The sequence below is a fragment of the Pelodiscus sinensis genome, chromosome 2 (genome assembly GCF_049634645.1).
Source record: "Pelodiscus sinensis isolate JC-2024 chromosome 2, ASM4963464v1, whole genome shotgun sequence".
In the NCBI taxonomy this organism is placed as follows: domain Eukaryota; kingdom Metazoa; phylum Chordata; order Testudines; family Trionychidae; genus Pelodiscus; species Pelodiscus sinensis.
In genome coordinates, this window is record NC_134712.1 from 55,614,112 (window position 1) to 55,623,559 (window position 9,448).

Sequence of the window (9,448 nt, forward strand, 5' to 3'; positions counted from 1 at the left end):
TGTCTCATTAAATGCCATTCAGTTTTTGATTAATTATAAACTGTTCAAAATCACTAGTTCCCTTCTAGTCACTAATGTGCATATTTCAGGAAAAAGTTGGCAGTATACCAAAAGAGCCATATGGACATTCCAAAATATCAAGCTCATACCACAACCAAAGCAGTAACATATAGATACTTCATAAGGAACACCTGAGGGCTGCCAGCATAGCCACAGCTGGAGGGACTGGGAAGAAGGGAGTTGGGCTGGGCTTGTTTTGGATTTTTTGGACACCCATTCACTAAGAAGTGAACTAAGACAGCTAATATGACAGACCGCCAGAAAGATGGTGACAGTTCTTAAGTGATATTGACTAAACCAAATATTGAGTTGTGACCCAGCTATTGCAAGTTTCCTGTTCTGTCTACATCCTACTTCTATCACAAGTCCTGGCTTGGTTGTAGTCAGTAGAGTAAGGTACTCATAGAACTCACCTGGAGTCCTTTCATCTGATAAAAAAAATCATCACTAACTTCTTCCAAACATCAAGTGCAAATTGAAAAGATCAGGGGAAGTTAGGGGAATTAACTTGGGTGTGTGTGTGTGTATATAATATAGCATGAGTTAAACTGAACTTTGAGCTTACACGTATTTAATAACCTAATAGCATTACATAATGAAAGATTTTAAATTAGCAGCCTGATGGATATGTTTCTTCAGGAAAAAAAAAATCTGAATATACAGCCCTCAATACAGAAGGATCACTTTACTCACTCTTGAGATTTAACTATCATTGTAATGGACACTAACTAGCACAGTTTTTATTATGGAGGATGAAGAATATTATCACTATTTGAAAATACAAGAAGAATGTAGCTATTGGCCACTACCGGAGGCAGAAGAAGACTTGATGAACCTGTGGAACTCCTTGCCAGAGGAGGCTGTGAAGGCTAGGACTATAACAGTTTAAAGAGAAGCTAGATAATTTCATGGAGGTTAGGTCCATAAAAGGTTATTAGCCAGGGGATAGAAATAGTGTCCCTGGCCTCTGTCAGAGGCTGGAGAAGGATGGCAGGAGACAAATCGCTGATCATTGTCTTTGGTCCACCCTCTCTGGGGGTATGTCTACACTACCCTCCTAATTCGAAATAGGAGGGTAATGTAGGCATACCGCAATTGCAAATGAAGCCCGGGATTTGAATTTCCCGGGCTTCATTTGCATAAGCGGGGCTCCGCCATTTTTAAATCCCCGCTCATTCGAACCCTGTGCCGCGCGGCTAAACGGGGCACGAACTAGGTAGTTCGAACTAGGCTTCCTAGTTCAAACTACCGTTACTCCTCGTGGCTCCGGTTCACTGTTGGGAGTCATGGGAAGCGGTACGGGCCAGACGATGGCTTCCCATGTCTCCCCTTGGCTGCAAACGGCGAACCAGAGCTAATGGGAGCTGTGAGACTCTGTGGGTGCAGAGCCAGTAAAAAACAAAACAGAGTGGCCAGTTAGCAGGTTTCTCAGAGTCGATCTGCAGACCACTTAGAGAAATATTGATCTATATCCGTGGTCCCCAAAACGGTGCCCCAACACGGGGCATTTGCATGCGCCTGCCAGGTGCTCGGGGCTGGCCTTGCCCCGGGCACATGGCGCGGCGCTTGCGGGGAGCGTCGGCCCCGGGCACATGGCGTTTGCGGGGGGGGAAGCGCCGGCCCCGGGCTCGTGGCTATGGGGGGGCCCCGGGCATGCGGCTATGGGGGGGGGCCGCCCCCGGGCGCGCAAGTGTCCCCACCCCCTGGCGCCTGGCGGGCAAACGGCCACGCCCCCTGGCGCCCGACAACCTCAGAAGGTTGGGGACCACTGATCTATATCATCTTCCAATAGTAAAGGTGTCATCTTCTGCTATGTGAGGTACAAGTTCAATGCCAACTTGGAGAAGAGTGTTGTCTCCTATGCCCTGTAGCACCTGGAATCTTCTAGTCCCTGATCCAAGAACTCTGGGCTCAAAACTTGCTTACCATACAAGATCTGCTGAGACCATCCAGAAGACGTACAGTGAGGGTGCATCTACATAGCAGGGCTTAACTCGAAATAACCTACACAAATTGAGCTACGTCAATTGCAATTATTTCGAAATTGGGAACATTTACACAGCACTTATTTTGAAATAGAGCACGCTTCCTCTGTCTTTCCTTATTCCTCATACAATGAAAATTACAGGAGTCGGACGGAGTAAGAAGTCCTCCAGATTGACAGTATTTCAACATTATTTCAAAATAACAACCTGCTGTGTAGACACGGACTAAGTTTTTTTGAAATAACGCTAATTATTTTGAAATAATGTTGCTGTGTAGATGTACCCTGAGTCTACAGGTAAGTAAGTATCCTGTGCTGAAATATATACCCAGTCTGAAACCCAACATAACTTTTCACTCATTCTGAGATGAAACAGAAACTATAAAATACTAAAAAAGTAGACCTTTACTGTTTAGAGAATATTTAAAACACTATTATAAAATGCAAACTTACCTTAATACCTGTCACGGACCAATCAACAGTTTTGAAGGTCTGGACATTTCTCATACTTTCAATGTCTGTCTCCAAAGTTTGCAATCAGGAAAAGTGAAAGGTTATGTGGCAGAATGCAAACTGAAACTTAAATCAGCTGCTGACCATGTGATACAGTTAATAAATTGCTAGCTATCTGGAACTGTCAATCCTTATGAATGTACACATTATTCTAATAATAACTCTTAAAAAAACTTTTACCAATGAGTTTTTAATATAGATCTCTAAAATAGAGGTTAGTAACTAAGTCTCATTTCACATCATTCCCTCTAGGAAAGTACATTCACTGGTTGAAATAATACTGGTTTCTTAAGATTTTGTTGACCAAAAAAGATATAGACATAGATATGTAGATTTAGCAAAGCCTATGAATACATTTGACTTAATAATAAATAAAGAATTGTTCAACAGTTGTCTTTGCAAAAAGATACATTATAAATGTATACAAAAGGTGAGGAGTTTGTTTTTTCATGCAATGAGATGAACAGATGGCAGGTGAATGTGTTTTGATGGTTGGACAGCAATTTGCTTCAGTTTCCCCAAATTCAATAGCAGGTTTACATTTTTAGTAAAAGCATGCCAACAATTATTTATTTTGGGGAAAAGAATCTGAAGAGGAAATGTGAACATTATAAGTTAAAAAAATACTGCTTTCTTAAGTATACAAAAAGTCTCTCTGGCAAAAATGCAATACATGAAAAGCATGAGGATTCAACACATTTAAAAGGGAATTTCTGCTGACAGCCAGAAAATCATATATGTCTTTTTTTAAAAGTACTTAAAAATACCTGGAAAGGTATAAAATTAACAAACAAAACCTCAACAAAAAATCCTAACTAGCAGTGTCTTTATGTGGGGATGATTTATTTTGTGGAGTCTTCTACAATACTCTATAAGCAAAGTTTGTATAATAAACGCAAAATTGTATTTCAATATTTAGGCAATAGAAATGCTATTATTTAGCCTCAATGAAAAGTTTTTACTCTCAGCAATTATACATATTGTTGGAAAAGATAAAAACTGAGCGCCAGATTTTAGAGATGTTTATGTGCCTATCTGCACCAAAATATTTTTTTTTAAATCTGGCCATGAGTTAATAGAGAGAACCTAAAGAGTGCTGCCATGGCTTGGTTTAAGCAGGTAAAAGAAGCATTGACAGATAAAAAAAATCTTATAAAACTGGAAGTCAAATCCTAGTGAGGAAAATAGAAAGGACCATAAACTTTGTTAAATTAAGTGTAAAAATATAGTAAGCAAAGCCAAAAAGGAGTTTGAAAAACAGCTAGCCAAAAACTCGAAAAGTAATAGTAAAATGTTTAAGTACATCAGAAGCAGGAAGCCAGATAAACAACCAGTAGAGCCCTTGGACAATTGAGATGCTAAAGAGGCACTCAAAGATGATAAAGTCATAGCCGAAAGCTAAATGAATTCTTTGCTTCGGTCTTCACAGCTGAGGATATTGGGAGAGATTCCCAAACCTGAGCCATTCTTTTTAGCTGACAAATCTGAGGAATTGTCACAGATTAAGGTGTCCTTAGAAGAGGTTTTGGGACAAATTGATAAACGTAACAGTAACAAGTCACCAGGACCAGCTGGCATTCACCCAAGAGTTCTGAAATTACTTAAATGGGAAATTGTGGAACTATTACTGTGTTTTGTAACCTATCCTGTAAATCAGCTTCTGTGCCTAATGATTAGAAGATAACTAACATGACACCAATATTTAAAAATGGGTCTAGAGGTTTTCGGTAACCGGGTTTGGTTCTTTAAAGGATTTGAAACCACAGACAGAGGAATACTTCTTTTTAGGGTCAAACAAAGATTATTTATTTTTTCTATGTACTTTATAATTAATTATCTATTTAAATTAATTCACTATTTTTGATTATTTTAAGACAATATAATATACAAAGAAAAAGTAGAAAAACCGTACAGTAAAAAAAACAAGAAATAATAACTTCTCCTACAGATATACCCTCCTGATTTACCTTTAAACAATTTATGGAGTTAACAATTATATAATACTCACGTTAAGAAAGATAGAAGCATTGCTTAGATTCAGGAGATATTCTTTTCTTTATGTTTTTGCTTTCTTTGGATTTTTCGTTGCAACTTACGACCGGTATTCGTTCCCTTTTCAGAGCTTATTTGTTCCCCTTTCGGAGCTTATGTACGGCAGCAAGATTCAGCGCCGGGGAGGGAGCCCTGGTTGATCAGACCTGGCTTTTCGGATTCGCAACCCGTCCACTCTTGGTCTGTTTCAGCTAACCTTATATACCCTTTTTTGGTATTTTGGTACTCCTCCACTCGCCTGACAATTGCTGACGTTAGATTTTTGTTGTCTCATTCTGCCCTTACAAAACACTTTCGTCTGCTCCATTTGGGATAATCAGCACTTTGTTGCATACTGCTGTCTGAGTTACTTACTTCCCTAAAAGCGGGGTTATTGTTGGTCAACTAATCAAATTTTGTTTTTATTTTTATCTCCTGTATCTGAGAATGCTGCCTTTCCTTTCTACTTACAATTAAACTGGCGCTCATTTGACATATTCTGGGTAGGCCTCAACACATCCCTTTCACAGAGGTGATCCTGGCAATTACAGACCAGTAAGTCTAACGTCAGTACTGGGGAAATTAGTTGAAACTATAGTAAAGAATAAAATTGTCAGACACATGGATGAATATAATTTGTTGGGGGAAGTCAACATGGTCTCTGTAAAGGGAAATCAAGCCTTACTAATCTGCTACAGTTCTTTGAGGGTGGGGTCAACAAATATGTGGACAAGGGGGATGCAGTATACTTAGATTTCCAGAAAGCCTTTGACAAGGTCCTTCACCAAAAGCTCTTAAGTAAAGTAAGCTCTCATGTGATAAGTGTCTGATTAGTGGTCTGATAACTGCTTAAAAGACAGGAAACAAAAGGTAGGAATAAATGGTAAGTTTTCCAAGTGGAGAGAGGTAACTAGTGGGGTCCTCCAAGGGTCTGTCCTATGACCTATCCTATTCAACTTATTTATCAATGATCTAGAGAAAGTGGTAAACACTAAGGAGGCAAAATTTGCAACTGATACCAGACTGCTTAAGATAGTTAAGACCACAGCAGACTGTGAAGAGCTTCAAAAAGATCTCACCAAACTAAGTGATCAGGCAATAAAATGGCAAATTAAATTTAATGTTGATAAATGTAAAGTAATGCGCATTGGAAAACATAATCCCAACTATATATACAATATGATGGGGACTAATTTGGCTACAACTACTCAAGAGAGAGATCTTGGAGTCATTGTGGATAGTTCTCTGAAAACATCCACTCAGTAAGCAGCAACAATGAAAAAAGCAAATAGAATGCTAGGAATAATTTAAACAGCGATAGAGAATAAGACAGAAAATATCTTATTGCCTCTATATAAAACCATGAAAGCGGCGAGGAGTCCTGTGGCACCTTATAGACTAACTGAAGTGTAGGAGCATAAGCTTTCGTGGGCAAAGACCCACTTCGTCAGATGCATCTGACGAAGTGGGTCTTTGCCCACGAAAGCTTATGCTCCTACACTTCGGTTAGTCTGTAAGGTGCCACAGGACTCCTCGCCGCTTTTGCAGATTCAGAATAACATGACTACCCCTCTGATATATAAAACCATGGTACTCCCACATCTTGAACACTGCGTACAAATATGGCTGCCTCATCTCAAAAAAGATATATTGGCATTGGAAAAGGTTTAGAAAAAGGTAATAAAAATTAATAGGGGTTTGGAACAGGTCCCATATGAAGAGAGATTTAAAAGACTAGGACTTTTCATCTTAGAAAAGAGGAGACTAAGGGGGGATATGATAGAGGTCTATAAAATCATGACTGGTATGGAAAAAGTGAATAAGGAAAAGTTATTTACTTATTCCCACAATATAAGAACTTGGGGTCACCAAATGAAATTAATAGACAGCAGTTTTAAAACAAACAAAAGGAAGTTTTTCTTCACTCAGAGCACAAGCAACCTGTGGAACTCCTTGCCAGAGGATGCAGTGAAGGCTAGAACTTTGTGGCTGTGTCTACATTGGCAAGATTGCCGCCTGTCTACACTGGCTGCGACTATTTGCGCAAGAACACTGACATTCTACTGTATGAAATCAGTGCTTCTTGTGCAAATACTCTGACGCTCCCGCTCAGGGATAAGTCCTCTTGCGCAAGTGTTCTTGAGCAAGAGGCCAGTGTAGACAGGTAACATCAATTTCGTGCGCAAGAAAGCCTGATGGCTAAAATGGTCATCGGAGCTTTCTTGCGCAGAAGAGTGTCTACACTGGCATGGATGCTTTTGTGCAAAGGCAAATCTTTTGCGCAAAGGCACATGCCAGTATAGGCGCCCTCTTACTCAAATACTCTAACGCAAAAACTCCTTGTGTTTAGAGTATTTGCGCTAAATCTTGCCAGTCTAGACGTAGCCTAACAGTGTTCAAAAAAGAGCTAGATAGATTCATGGAGGTTAGGTCCATCAATGGCTATTAGTTAGGATAGGTAAGAAAGGTGTCCCTAGCCTCTGTTTCTCTGGAAATAGGAGACAGGGGAGGGATCACGTGAAGATAACCTGTTGTGATCCCTCCCTTTGGGGCATCTAGTATTAGCCACTGTTGGCAGACAGGATACTGGGCTACATGTACCTTTGGTCTGAGCCAGTATGGCCATTCTTATGTGCTTATGTAATGTCACATTTTAAAACTTGTTTTTTATTTAGTTTTTGTTTTATTTATAATGTTCACATTCCCTGTTCAGACTATTTTTCCCAAATAAATAATCTTTGGAATTCTTTTACTAAAAGTGCAAATCTGCTTTTGGAGTTGGAGAAGCTGAAGAAAACCACTGTTCATTCTAGAAGATCCAGTAGAGTTGTAAAAACATCTTAGCAGCAGCCAATTTAGTCAGTACAAACTTACCCCTATATTGTAAGAGGGGTGATATCAAAGTTTTGTATTTAGCACTCAGGTCCTGGAAATGAGGGCTAACTGCTTTCTTGTGGCAGAAATGACCTGTGATTAATTCCTCAAAGGCTATTACTGCTGCCATCTACAGACCACATGGCTTCATAGCTCCTACATAAAGTTAAAAAGGGTATTATTTGCTGATACAGAAATAGATTATTTCAAGAAAGAGACTCAATAAATCTACAATTAGAATAAATTTACACTAATACTTAAAAAACCAACTTGGTTAATTTTATAAGTAATCCTACCATTCAAAGCAATCAAGGAGAAAAAAAAATAACAGTTTGCGGGAGATTTATACCAAAATTGAAGAGGTTTTCCCTCTCATGCTTTCAGGATTATGCAGAAAAATTGAATTTATGTGGGAGAGTGTCAGCTACCAAAATACACAAATTGCGAAGGTATCTTTAGGTCCCATTATTTTTATATATGACATCACAGATATGCCTAATCCAAGAGCTAAATTTTACCTGGCAGCTGAAAATGAAGCCCCAATCATATGAACATGTGCTCAGTAAAAAGCAGCATTATAAGGCACCTGGTTTGGCAGAGGCCAATTCTATTCTCCAAACCCTCACTCTAATATAGACAGAGTAATCTAGAAGGGTGAGGAAAGTTTGTGTGTAAAGGCCACTGCTGAATCATTGCACACACATACATAACAAGCACCCTTAGCCTCTCTGACTCCAAGCAACATACTGTAATTGCCCCTCTTCTAGCTGAAGATCCTGGAAAGTGATAAACTAATGTGATAAGTGTGATATAAATAGCTGTTCAATTAGACTAAAAGAACTGGCTTGGCAAAATTTTGAAGGTACCAGAACAGGGACATCCAGTAAGTGTCGTGTTGTCTAACTGCTGTCTGGAATTTCCGCTGTGCATCTATAAACTGCTCCAGCCAAAATTTGGTCCCACAGATAGATTTTTAATAACCACATGAAAGATCAACAGAAATAATACTTTCCAGACCAACATCATAACAGTCAGATCTAGACTTTAGTATCCCTCTCAAAAATTTTGCTTGTAAAGATAACACATAATCCTAATTGTGTCCCTCCCTCATCCAGCCTCCCACTTTTTGGGATAGTTACCTTCACTGGATCTGTAAAGTTTGTTTGGTGAGCTGAGATTTTTTTTTAGTTTTGTCAGGTTCCATTGTTGAATTGGATCACAATATCCAAAGACATTTCCACTACAACTTTAACAACCACCACCATTAAACTCTCACTGAAACAGCCCCACACTAGCATCAACTTCCTAGATACCACTATCGACTTCAACAATGGAACCCTAAAACAGCTATATACGAAAAGCGCCATGGATCATCCCACTAGAGATATAAAATCCTGATCAATTAGTTAACTGAGTAAACATTAGGTTAACCTAACATTTAACCAGTTAACTGATTAAGTGGGATCCGGGTGGGAAACTGCTCCAGCTCACAGGGCTCCCACACACAGCCCCGCACTGCCAGCTTGGGTCTGTTGTGCACAGAGGCTTCTCTAGACAAAATCAGCCTCTGTTCTTGGTGGGCCTCATGTTAGGCAGGAGCAATCCCCAGTGTGGCGGAGTTTAAGTTATCAAACTCTATCAGTTAAATAGTTCTCAAGTTAAACTCTAACCTCCCTAGTTCCTGCTTTTTTATGGTCCAGTAAGACAGGCCTGGGCTGGGCTGAGGCTGCACAGCCTGCCACTGGGACTTGAAGAAGCTAGGGCTGGTGCTCCAGTTAGGAATGCTGTTAGGGTTGCCAAATGGTTTAACCAAAAATACCAAACACCACTCCCCCCCCCCCCAAAAAAAAAACCACCGGGGAAAAAATTCTGTTGAGAAAAAAAAACAGGGGAGACCAAAGTTGTTGAGGGGAAAAAAAGCATGGCCCCTTTAAGAAATGCTTTTGAGGCTATTTGGCCCTAACAAGCTGCTGGTGGCTGTCCACA

General features: G+C 39.8%; 1 protein-coding gene across 3 annotated transcripts in view; it reads right to left on the reverse strand.

The window, feature by feature from the left end:
- The window catches only part of XKR9 (XK related 9), a 32,150-nt gene extending 26,219 nt beyond the window's left edge, over positions 1 to 5,931 (reverse strand). The window contains exons 1-2 of one of the 3 annotated variants that reach the window (XM_014577762.3): positions 4,566 to 5,931; positions 2,498 to 2,562 (exon numbers count right to left, since the gene is read on the reverse strand). The gene's annotated coding sequence lies outside the window, so the exon portion shown is untranslated. Of the gene's footprint in view, positions 1 to 2,497; positions 4,502 to 4,565 lie in introns of those variants that run through there. The other 2 variants (XM_075920537.1, XM_075920536.1) reach the window with 2 other exon arrangements.
- Positions 5,932 to 9,448: the final 3,517 nt, after the last annotated feature.